The sequence below is a fragment of the Lissotriton vulgaris genome, chromosome 2_1, assembly GCF_964263255.1.
Source record: "Lissotriton vulgaris chromosome 2_1, aLisVul1.2, whole genome shotgun sequence".
In the NCBI taxonomy this organism is placed as follows: Eukaryota; Metazoa; Chordata; class Amphibia; order Caudata; family Salamandridae; genus Lissotriton; species Lissotriton vulgaris.
Window position 1 is genome coordinate 1,240,828,252 of NC_141687.1, and position 13,230 is coordinate 1,240,841,481.

The window sequence follows — 13,230 nt, forward strand, 5'->3', positions numbered from 1 at the left end:
AATTGTCTTTCTACACATGACAGTTTGTGAGTTATATTAAAGTACTTATGACAGCATTAATATCATTGTTATCTACAGTGGTGCACTACAGGTTGAGGATGGACTGACATAACTTATTTGTGCACATTAGATTAACATTAATCCCTTGGGACGCCTAAAAACATTGGGCAGTGTAGCTGCAATAAATGCAGGATCGTGGCACCTGCATAATGAGAACTCGCGAATATGATTCATATTATAACATTAATTTAGAGGTTCGAAATGGACCTATCTAAATCTAATACTAGGATCGCTGGGATTAACATATGTCATTAATGTGACAGTATTAGGACACCAGTAACTTCGATACCAGCATCACGCAATACGAAGCATGAGCTAGCAAAAGAAAGTAACACTGCTCTTCCACGCATGCCCGGCTTTTGCATAGACAAATTCCCCTAGTACTAACATTTGTCATTATGGCTATTGTATTAGGATTGTGTTACTTCTGACATCAGCATCACCTAATACTGAGCATGCGCGTGCGGAAGAAAGTAACACTGCTTTTCCGCGCATGCTCTGATTTTGCATACAATTATTTTGAGGCAAGCACAACCACCTGATTATAGATGGGGCATCTTACGAGCATCGATAGGCCGCAATTAATAAGATTAATAAGATTTACAAGATCTAAATTTAGCCGATTTGGTAACATTGATTCCGAAATCAAGTATCGCCAATTTAATACGAGTGCGCACGCGCACTATTAAAGTGGATAGTGTCTCACAGATAACGCAGGACGTGTGAGCCAACAACGTCTCAACTACTGCACACGCGCACCTATTCCAACATGGACACAGGCAAATGCTGAGGCCACCTAAAATATTGAAAGCCCGTTTTTTCACGCGTTCACACACCATTTAAATAAGCCCATTACAGTCTCTTCTGTACCTCCCCGGGCAAGCTCTCACACTACTGAGGTACCAACGGACAGGTAAGTTCGCCAGGGTTTCGCTAAGGTATTTTTTTACCTTATTTTTTTATCTTTCTGATTTAGGGATATGCCCTACCACTATGCTATTGTTGCCAGAACTTATATTTGGGAATCGTTTTACATCGATAAGATATCCATTTTAACTCTTTTGGGCTTCATCACTATTGCATTATCATTATTTCTAAAAGAGAAAGCCCTAAATGCTAAACTCGGGTAACAGGCCAAGTCAATTGCATAAATATGACCCAGAAATCTATCACTTTGCCATATAAATAGACTTTATACATACTGACACAATACCAATTAATCAAGGGCAATAGATGATTGCTCTGCTGTACGGTATTGTTAACAAAACATTTGACATACTTTAATCTTGTTTGTTATTTTGGTGTGCTCTGGCGTGCTTTGGAGGCCGAGGCATCCTGGAAGCACATAGGAGTATAAAAAGTCACCATTTGTTTGAAGTTCTACAAATGTAGTGGTGATCCTTTTGATTTATTTAATTTATTCCCCACAGCGCGGGGCCTCCTTTCCTGAGCGGCCTGCCAGGTTGAGGTGAGGTTTAACTATCCTACAATAGAGGGTAAGTCTAACATTACTGACTATTAGGAGTAAGGCTATTAATATTGCTGTAAAATGAAGAAATTAATAGCAAGCATCTAAAACATTTGGTCGTTTGTTCGTTGTTCTCTCTTTTGTTTGATTTCTGCAGATACTTCAAGTATTAACTGGTAAAAAAGGAAAACAGGAATACTGGTTTAGTATATTCAATTTTCTATATTCACATATATTAGCAGCAGCAAAAAAAAAGTTCACTATAGTTGCTCCTGAAGAAAGCCACCGATACAGAGAACTGATCATTTGGCTAAAACATGTGGACCATGACTTAACAGTAGTTCTAAATCCATACTACCGTTTTGCATTTTTTTTTTGCAAACTTTATTTTTCAATTTTGTAAAATACAGTCGTGAGAAACCCCCCCTCCCCGCCAGGCATCATTAAAAAACATTTGTTTACAGGTCAACAGACTCATTATGGCACATCATGGATTAGGACAACCTCTGAAAAAGAAACGGAAGTTCATGTGGTACAATAACATAGAACAGTATATTACTGACATTGTGAGGGAAAACCGGCCAGACACCGCATCACACATCCCGCAATTTACCCCTCAGTGGTCTTCAACCCTCTCCCCCTCGGACTCCAGTTCGGGCGCCGAAAATAATTCGCCCCTAGTCCCTTCTGAGTCGCTGTGTGACGATTGCCCGTCCGTAGCTAGACCCATCATACACATGGTACGCCACGCCAACAGGTCATCGTGTAATTTTTCATCCTTCCTAGTGGATTGCATGTGTGCTTCCTCTGTGAGAGTCCATTCCCTCAAATCCCTGAGCCAGGCGTCCACCCCAGGGGCCTTCTGTCCCATCCATGTGATGGCGACCCTGCGCCTAGCTAGCACCAGCATTAGTTGTAACAATTTAAATGGAAGCTTCCTTTTCCTAGGCTTGGGTACCAATCCCAACAGACAGTGCAAGGGGGATAGTTCGATACGGAGACCAGCGGCAGCCTTTATACGAGTTACCACCCCTGTCCAGAAACTCCCCACCAACGGGAAAGCCCAGGCCAGATGTAGAAACCCCGCGCCCTCTACGCCACATCTGGGGCAGTTGTCCCTTCTGTCTTCCGAGTAGCGACTCAACGATTTCAGAGTGAGGAAGGTGCGGTGAAGAAAGTTAAAGTGAATAAGCTTAAAGCGAGCATTGCAGGACACTCGCCGTGTCAAGATCCCTATGCGCTTGCGCTGCCCTTGGTCTAGGGGTGCACCCAAGTCTGCCTCCCAGGCCACCCACGATGGTGGCACCGGGGGGGGGGGGAGCAGAATCGCGTTTCATGGCTGCGTAGAGCAAGGCTATCAACCTCTGGCCTCTGCCACAAGACAACAATATATGTAAGGTATGGGTCAACGGGGGAATCTCCGGACACTGCGGCCAGACCGATCGCACTATGGAGCACAATCCTTGATAATGCAGATATTGACCGCCGCTAAGGCCGAATGACTCCTCCGCCTGTTCATTAGACAAGAAAGCCTCCGAGGGGTATAGATCTGCAAGGACTTCACACCCCCCCTCCCTCCATGCGCGGAATGACATATGGTGCTCTAATTGAATCATGGGTGCGAGTATCCAAATTGGCAGTTCTCTGTGGAATGGCGCAGAGCGCAGGACCTTTTCTATAAACCGTTGCCAGACACCAGCTGTATGCCTCACCACATAGGGGAGCTCGGCATAAGCTCCGGACCCTTGCATCAAAGCTATCTGGAGCTCCTGCGCCGTGGCCCGTCCCGCCAACAATCGTGTCTCCCATACTTCCGTGTCTGCAAACCACCGTGCCGCCGGGAGGAGCTGCGCAGCGTAGTAGTATAGATCGAAGCGGGGGCCTCCAATCCTCCCTCCTCAAAGGAGCGAACAACGGTATTAAGGGCCACTCTACTGCGTCGCCCCGCCCAAAGCAGTGATGTGAGCAACGTGTTAAGGATCCGAAAAACACTAGGAGGAAGAGGACACATCGAGTTTTGGAGTACATACAACGTCCTCGGCAGCATCACCATTTTGGCGATTGCCAGTCTCCCCATTAGGGACAGTGGTAGGGAGTTCTAGAATGTTATGGATTTCCGGAGAGACGTACGCACCTTATCTGCATTACTGGCAAAGGACTGTTCCTCCATTGAGGTCACATGAATGCCTAGATACCGGAAACTGGTTCGTTCCCATCGTAGCCCATGCTCCGGCAAGTCCTCTAGAGGCACTGTGTCAAAGCCGGATAGTGGAAATATTAGGAACTTACTACGATTAAGTCGCAGGCCCCACACCTCCCCAAACCGATCCAGTAGGTGCAGACACCTCGGAAGTGCCTCTCTGGGAGCTTTCAAATAAAACAAAGGGTCATCCGCGTATAACGAGATGACATTGCACGTGTCCCCTACCTGAATGCCCCATTGCCGCAGCTCTGTACGTACCTTAACTGCCAACGGCTCTATAGCCAGGGCAAAGAGAAGCGGTGAGCGGGGGCAACTCTGTCTCGTGCCCTGACCCCGCTTCGACTCCTCCGATCTTGCACGCCCCAAACGCACCTGAGCACAAGGGGAGCTGTATAGGATCCGAACCCAGCGGGTGAAGTGGGGCCCAAAGTGTGAGAAGTTGGCCTGGTATATGATGCTCACTAGTTCTAGTGATCACCCTGTATCATGCTAAGCAACCCTTATGATGATTGGTTGTAAGTCAACCTTATAGACCAGCTATCCTAGTAGCGTGGACAAAGCAGTCTTAGGCTAAACTCTGTAAAGGCATGTGAAGCAAGCTGTTTTACCATACACAATCCGCTTGAATACCAAATGAAAGGACACCACACAGATATATATTGAAAATATATATTTATTTACTACAAATATCCCCTATACTCTTTATGAGCACAGAAGCAAATGCGTTAAAACAAAACCCTGTTTAAATATACAAGTTGCACAATATGGATGAGCTCTAGGGGCCACCTAAACCATATACTAAAAGAGTGGTATAAGTACCACGAATCTGAAAGGAAGTAGGCCTAGGGCCTGGGAAATCGCTGGTACTGTTCGGGACTAACAGTGAAGAAGTCGGGAAAGGCCCGCGGGACTCGGGTGCAGCGCTTAAAGCACACGCATGCACCAATGCAAAGTCAATGGTGCGTAAAAGTTACAAAGTTAGTGAAAAGGGAACCTTCCAGATGACCTAGAACTTAGCAACTTGGAACATAGACACTAGAGGTGTAATGCTACACAGGGGCACCGGAGTGCCAGGTTTACCTCACCCACAGGAAGCGGGTGCATATGTCTCAAAGTGTGTCGGGTTTCGTCGCACTGGTCTATGGAGCCTGTAGATGAAGATGCTGCAGGCGGGTCGTTGTGGAGAGTTCCGGTGGATCCAAGGGTGGATCTGAAGAGGTGAAGACCTGAAAGCAGAGGGGACAATGTTCAAAGTCACTAGCCAGTGACTACCGTGGAACCAGGATGGAACCAGGCGATGTCGGGTGCAAACAGGCGAAGAGGTGAAGATTGTCTCTACAGCCACGTGGACACGAAGAGGTCGAGGAAGTCCAGGCGTCGGTCACGAGCTGTCCCACGAAGGCTCTAGCTGATGGCGGTGTCGGCTTCTTGATCGGAACAAACAGGCCTTGGTTAATGCAAGCCACACAGGAGACGATGCAAGCTTCTCACTCGGACCAGCAAGGTCAGACGGGGTGCCCCTTTTTACAGGAGCGAGGGCCAGTCTGGAGCAACCAGACCAGCGGTGTAAATGTCGGATTTCGCTGCCAAGATGGCCACTAGCCAATAGACTAGTAACCGGGATGGCGCGTCGAGTGGCAAAATGCAAAAGGGCCCCACGCAGATCGTGGAGATGCTGGGGGGCTGATCTTCGGTGCAGATGCTGCTCGATGGAGGGGCTTCTCAAACCCCAAAGCACAGCGTCGAGGGTGCCTCGGTTGCTGCGCAGTCAGCTTCTCGTGGATCTTTCGAGATGGCTGGTCCCACGTCTCTCTGTGCCTCCACGGGTCTCTTCTTTTCAGGGACTGTGGATCGGGCTCTGAGATTTCTGGGAGTCTGGGTCTCGTCGGGCTCTGGGCTCGAGCTCCGGCAGGAGGCGGCGGCAAAGCAGACGTCGAGTTGCTGGATGGTGCCTGTATTCACAGGGTGGTCACTCCTTGGCCACAAGGGAGATGCTCTTCAGTCTTCTGTGCAGCAGAATGTCGAAGTCCAGTTTTCTTCTTAGTTTCAAGTCAAGTTCAGGATGATCTGAGTGCGTTGGCACTGCCCCCATTCGTATACCAATCTAGGAGGCTGGATTACCTGCTAGGTCCCTCCTGTGGGTGGGACCCAGGAAGGGGATGGTTACACCCCTTTCCCTTTGTCCAGGGACGCGCTGGGACTGGGGCTGGTGTGCCCCAGAACCGATTTGACCGGATTATGCAAGGGGAAGCCTTGTGCGCCCCAGGCACTGTCTAGTTTCTTTTTAGCCCTCCCTGCCCCAATACACTATCTCCTGTCTGGGGTGGTGTAGCACCTCCCCGCGACAGGAAACCCCTTGTCCAGGCCTCCTCTGCCAAGTTTCGGTCAGCAGCAGGAGGTCAGACTTGAGTCGGTGGCAGCAGCATCCATTTTGTGCTGCTGATGCTCTGGTTAGGATTAACCGCGTTTTAGTAAAGTAACATATCTTCTCCCTCTAGAAGGGTGGAATGTTATCCCTGTCGCCAGGACTGTCGAGGGGATAGTATTCCAAATCGTATGACACCTGTTTTGATAAAGCCAAACCAAAGTTAGCACATAACTGCGATGGATTATAATGCACTTAAGAGTATATGGTATGGCATTATCCCGGAACAGCTAAGGGAGTTGTTCCCGACAGCTGCAGACAGGCTCAGCTCATGCTAGAGCACCATCTCATGTAAAACCAAGCACTCTGCCTCCAGGATTGAGGAGGCCTGCCATAGGAGTGACTTATAGGTTTATTTGTGTCCAGATATAGGTTTAGATATAGGTATACTATATCTAAGCAAGGGGTGATTACACCACCTTGCCCCAGCTGAGTGATCAGCCAGTTGTGTCAATTTAAGAACCAGCCAGGGCTGGTAAAAGCTATGCTGCAGCCCCTGGTAGGCCTTGGATGCACCTATGCCCTTGGCACCTATGTGCACTGTATAGGGGCTGACAAGGTGTCAAGTACCAAATTGGTTATGCACCTAGGGTGCATGGAGTCCATTTTAAGGAGAGAGCAGATAGCCTGGGGCCCTGATTAGCAGGGAACCAGGCCAACTAAGTCGAAAACCAGCTAAATACAAGGCAAACAAATCTGGGGTAACCATAGTCAGGTATCCACCTTCCTACACAAAGCCCAACATCCGAAGCACCTCCTGCAGGTAGCCCCAGTCGACGGTATCAAACGCATTGGCGAGATCTATTGAAACAAAGACCGTCTGTTCTTCCTTGCCATGCACCATGAGCTGGATGTGGTTCAACCGCCTCAGATTCATGGCTGTGTTGCGCCCCGGGATAAAACCGCATTGGTCTTGGTGTACTAAGTGCGCCATATGGGGCGCCAGTCGGATGGCCAACAGTTTAGTGAAAATGTTGATATCCGTGTTGATCATGGTGATCGGCCGATAGGAGGAGGGGTCATGCTTGTCCCCCAGGTTTAAGGATCATGCAGATTTCCCCTTGAGCCATGCTCTGTGGGAGCTCACCTCGTTCGAACACCTCAAGGTAGACCTGCAAGAGGAGTGGTGCTAAATTATCTCGGAATTCATGGTAAAACTCTGTAGGGAACCCGTCGCTTCCCGGCGATTTTGCATGCGGCGGATGGGCCAGCGCCCCCTGAACCTCAAGCAATGTCAGGCCTGTATCTAGCTCCTCCCGATCCGAGTCCGACAGGGTCCACACAGGCAACCCCTGCAGAAAGGGGAGGTATGAGGCCTCGGAAATATCTGGGTCCGCCGCATACACTTGACATAAATGGGAGTGAAAAACCCCAGGAGGGCCTGCTCTGAGTAAACCAACTCTCCGTGATGGTCCCGAAGGGCCACTATACGCTCGGGGGTCTGTTCCCAACTCAGAATCCAAGCCAGTAGCCTTCCCAACTTGTCGCCCTTCCTGTGGAGATGCTGCCTATATTGGCCCAGAGTGTACTTGTCGAGCCTGTCTAGGGTATCGTGTAGCTGTGCCCGGGCAACCTGTTGCTCTAGCCTCTGGGGTTCACTAGGGTCCAGCACATGTTGGGCCTGCAGGAGGGTATCCTCCGCTTTCTGGAGGTCCTGAAGGAGCTGCCTCCGGACACCATAGGTGAGCTCCATGCAAGAGCCTCTCACTATCGCCTTCAGGGCCTCCCACTTAGTGGCCACGAACACGCCGCAACCCCCCAATTGAGGTCAACATAGTCCCCAATGGCTGTCCCCACGTGTTCCTGTCTCACTTGGTCTCGGAGGATATCCACTTGGAGCCGCCAAGTACGGGGCCGAACATCCGGGGACCCCCATTGAACCACACAAGCTACGGGAGAGTTGCTTGACAAAAAACGGGCTTGGTGCGTTACTTCCACTGTCATGTTAAGGTCAGCATTCGCCACCAAGACCCTGTCTAGGCGACTGTATGTATTATGTGTGAGGGAGAAGCATGTGTACACCTTCTGTGCCGGGTGTCTGAGGCGCCAAACATCTACCACCCCTACATTTTCCATGACCTCTTTAAGCTGCGCAGTCATACGGGGCTTAGTGCCTGCCCGGGGTGGGGATCTATCTAGAACTGGGTCGAGAATACAGTTAAAGTCTCCAAACCAAAGTATCGGAGTCCCCAGGTCGTGTACCAGGGCGTTCTGCAGTGTCCCGAAGAATGTCAGGTCATCAGTGTTGGGTGCATAAGAGTTTAAGATAGCTATGTCCCTGCCATCAAGCTTGGCCTTAAGGAGCAGGTATCGACCATGGATATCCGCTTCCATATACTGGATAGCGAATGGTACTCCGGGTGCCACCCAAACCAGAACCCCCCTAGCATATGTAGAGAAGGACGCGTGGAACAGTTGACCCCGCCATTTTTTCCCCAATGTCTGCACCCCTTCGTCTAGCAGGTGGGTCTACTGCAAGCAAGCAATAGATATCTTGTGTCTGCGAAGGAAGGAGAGGATTCTGTATCGTTTAGTGCATGTGCCTAGCCCCCTCACGTTCCAACTCAAAAACTTATACCCCATGATTTCCAATAGAATTCGCCCTGCCGCATCTGGCTGTTCACAGAGCATGTCCCCACCAGTGCCCGACATGTAATACAAATGATGCCTAAAACATTTCCCCTCAAAGTTCCCTTCAAACTAACCCCCACTCCCTCTCCCGCGAGCAAGATATCAGCAACAACCATACACGCCAATATGCCCTTCCCCTGCTGGTGCCAGGACATACACAGCCACCCCATTCGCCCAACGAGGCAAATACCCTCAAGAAACAATGAAAGACACTCCCCCCCCCACCCCAACTCCCTGCCCGCCCCCTTATCCACGCTAAGAATTCCAGGCTCGACTAGGCGGTCCAAGTCCATGTTCATTCATCGCCCGACCACTCGCACCTGCCCCCCTCCATTCATAGGCTACTAATAGAGAAGAAACCCCCAGTAAAGGATATATCATATGGGTACTGCACACTGGTGCAGACCCAAGACGGTCTGAGGACCCACCACAGGCCTAACATACATTACACTCAGTCCATAAGGTTCTTCAGGAAGGTGCCGCAACTTCTGGTGTCCCGGCCCCCCCCGGTCTCTGGGAACACCGGAGCGGTGAGTGACATGTCTTTCGCCGTGACCTGTAGTGTGTCCGGGACCAGTATGTCGTCCGACCCATGAGGCTTTAGTGCCCCTGACCCGTTTTCAGCATCAGACAGGGCCAGATGTAGAGCCCTGTCTTCCCCCACCGTGACTCTATGGCTCTCCCTACAATCTGCGGCCTCTGAGAGGCGTCTCGGCCTATTGGGGCGATTCTGTGGAGGTCGAGTCCCCACCTCTCACGGGAACCCCCGCGTTCACCTGGCGAGAGGTCGTCTCCGCTGATCTCTAGCAATTCCCAGACCTCCTCCGGGGAATCGAAGAAGTGCGCCTTCCCCTGGGACAGCACCTTGAGTTTGGCCGGGTATAGCAGCATGTATTGCAATTGCATCTTCCGGAGCTTTTGCTTGACACCCAAAAAGGACTTCCGTTGCTCCTGGACTTGCTGGGTATAAGCTGGATAAATGGAGATCCTGCTGTTTTCAAAGGTAAGGTTCGCTGTCTCCCTTGGCACACGCAGGATACAGTCCCTGTCACGATAGTTCAGAATTTTGGCAACGAGTGCTCGCGGAGGAGCTCCAGGCCGCGGCAGGGGATCAGAGCCCGGTGGGCTCTTTCAATCACAAAGACCTCTGACAGGCCCCATGGGCACAACTGCGTACGAATCCAGTTCTCAAGGAAGCGTTCTGCGTTGCCTGCCTCCGCCCATTCCGGCACACCAAGAACCCTGATGTTGCTACGACGTGCCCTCCTTTCCGCATCCTCCGCTCTCCGTTCCAGGGCTCCCGTCGTGGCCGTAAGTTGTGAGACCGACTTCCTGAGGGAGGCCACCTCACCTTGTAACTGTTCTATATTGCCCTCGGCATCGGAAACTTTATCTGCCACTTTTCTGTGGTCCGACCTCAGCAGGTTGACGTCTATTGATACAGTCTCTATTTGACGTTCAGCGCAGTGTGGGAGCCCTGTATCGCCTTCAATAACTCACCAGGGACCTCCGCCCCCTCATCCTGGCCCGATTGGCGTGTGATCTGCTGGGATGGCAGCCTCTGGGTAGTGTACTGCGTTATCGTGTTGGGCTGCATAGAGCGAGACATCCCGTCCTTGCGCATTGTCAATGCCCCAAGTGGTCAGATCGGCACTCCGAGGGGGTGGCAGGGACTAGGCACTGTAACTCCTGCTCTCTCTCCGCTCGGTTCGCACCCCTAAGGCCTGGACAGGCCCCATAGCTCCACTCAACAGTCAACCCTCACTTCATCGCCAGGCATCCGCGGCCGGTAGTAGGGGCGGCCAGTATCTCACAGATGTCTCCCTCTGCTCCCTGGGACCGCATCCGAGATCAAACCCCCCGTCTGTCGGCCTTCGGGCTCCAAACACCTCAGAGTCAGGGGGAGGATGTGGCATAGGGAAGCAGGAGGGCCACCAAATTCCTGGGTGGCACTCGGTGTTGCAGTGATGGGGAGTCTGTTCCGCAGTGTGACTGCTCCGTGAGACCAGGCCCCTTAAGTGCCACACCCAGAAGCGCCGTCAGACCTTTCCCCTCCACCAGTCCGCCATGGGGGGCAGTATAGTGTTCAAGGCCCCCCCTTGCTCAGCTCTCGGGGACATGTCCAGCCCACGAGTAGGGCCACAAGTGTACCTGTCCGGCAGGGTCTCTCTCCTCAGTGTTCCGGGCCAGTGCCACAGCGCGATTCCAGGAGCGTTAAAAGTTTTCCAGCGCTGCCCAATCCTCAGGGGCACTGCGTAATCAGTGGCCTCCAGGGCCTCTACAGCGGTTCTGTCTGCAAGGGAGCGGAGATCTGGGCAACTGCCTCCCCAAGGCCACACCCCAAGGGACGTGGGCCACCGAGTCTGCCGATAATGCTCTGCCGGCGCCACAGGACCTTGGATCACTGGGGCCTGTCTGTGTAGTTAGCTAGAGGGGCCGCCTCTCTCTTCCGGCACCGGCCGGCGCAGGCCATCTCCGGGGCGCCTCCCCAGCTGGGGGCCCACGGGGGCTGCAGGCCATCCAAGGACAATGGGCCCCCCACCGGGACACCAACACTCCCCGTCATTCTCGGGGGCCGCACTCACCAGGGTCCGGGGCGCCGCCCCCACAAAGGTGCAGGCCGCAGTCCGGGGCCCTCCTAGCAGCGGGCCGCCTCCGATCCCCTTGCCGAGGGATCGTCCAAAGTTTATGGGCCTCCGCAGTCACCAGGCGGTCTCCCAGCCTGGCAGTATTGTCAGCGGCGAGATCCGCGATTTACGGGGTAGGCCCAGGCAGAAAGGACCGGCCGCCGCGCCTGCTCCACCAGCTACAGGGGCTGCAATCACATCGGCCCCCACGGGCACCCCACAGTGTCCCACAAGCCAGATCTCCAGCCGGCAGCGGGCTCTGCTGTTTGGTCGGTGTCGCCGAGAATGCAGTAACTTCGGGCCGCCGGCGGCACTCCAAATTGAGGCTCCGCCTTCTTTCCTGGGCAGGCCGCAGACCCCGGCCTCGCCTAGGCAGAGGTCCGGGGCGTCACAGTTCAGGCAGATCACACGATTCGGACCGAGGTTTTATCCAGCTGTTTAGGTGCCGGTGGTTTATCCGGCTGCTTCGGCGTCGATGCTTTATCAAGGTGCTTTGGTGTGAGGGGTCTTTTATAGATTTCGGCACCGAGTGCTTCGCTGGTGCAGACGGTAGAGTGCGTGGCAACTCGAACGGCTGGGCCTTCGGTGCGAGGGTGTTTTTTCGGTACCGGATGGTTGGCTTGAGCACAATGGCTTTTGTCTGTTCTTTGGTGCAGGGCCCGGGGACGGGGCGTTCGAAGTCTTAGTGCGGTGTGAACCTGAGCCCGAAGGCGAAGTTGTTACCGGTGCTATTGGTGTGGGCTTGGTCGGGCCGGGGTTTCAGTATTCTTGTCCCTTTGAGCCTGGGTGATGTCATCTTCGGCGTCAGAGACATCTGCTTTGGAGTCCGGGATCTCTTCTGGCTCCGGAAGGTTATCGGGACCTGAATTGAAGATGTCCGGAATGGAGCCTGTGCCTCGCTGCATGTCGCAGCGTCGAGCTCGACGATCCCGGATGGTCTTTTTTTATTTAAATGAGAGGCAGGCTTCACAATTGTCCTCTCGATGTTCAGGAGAGAGGCACAGATTGCAGACAGGATGGAGGTCTGAGTGTGGATATTTAGCACCACACTGTGGACATTTTTTAAATGGAGTCCGTTCCATCAACGTCCGTCTTTATCGGCGGGGTTAGGCCCAATGGCCCGCGTCGAGGTTCGCAGGCGTCGAAGAGTAATGGAAGTTTTCGAGGATGCGCGTCTAAGGCACGCGATCAAGACAATACCGTTGGTAAGTGTGATTGTGCGTCAAAGGGGTTTAGAGAAATATTCCGATCCGGAGCGCAGCAAGTCACACCAGAACCCAGAAAAATACAATCTAACAATGGAGCCGAAGCCCATGCGCACTGTCCACCGAAGGAGGAGTCACCAGCCTTGTGACTACAAGACTTCTTCGAAGACAAAAATAACATGCAATCGTCCGATACAAACACCAGATGGCTATCTATGCATAAGTGTACAATCTGCAGCTCATATGCCTCGGACAATAAAGGTGTAGTGCTCACCTGGCATGGAGGAATCCCAGCATTGTGTCTGCTGAGCAACAATGCTAAGTCCAGGTACATTTCCCAATACCTGTGAAAGCTGCACTTAATTTGTTTGAAAGGCTTCGGACTTTCCTTGCCCACAGCCATGCCAGGTGCCGTTGGTTCACTTTTCCACACTTTGAGCCACTCTTGAGAAGCCCCTTAAACCTCCTTTTTGAGCGATAGGTGAGCCAGTCACTTCCGGGGTTCCCTCAGAGGAGGGGAAGCACAGTTCCTCTTAGAGTCCATAATCACAGCTTCATGTCTAGGTTCCAAGTCTACCTGACGCCCACTCTCTGAATCATGTAGCATATAA

The 13,230-nt window shown here is 52.2% G+C and overlaps 1 protein-coding gene across 4 annotated transcripts in view; it reads right to left on the reverse strand.

Annotated features, from left to right (window-relative positions):
- Positions 1–13,230, reverse strand: part of GRAMD1B (GRAM domain containing 1B) — a 1,455,160-nt gene that overhangs the window by 55,730 nt on the left and 1,386,200 nt on the right. The window lies entirely within an intron of this gene.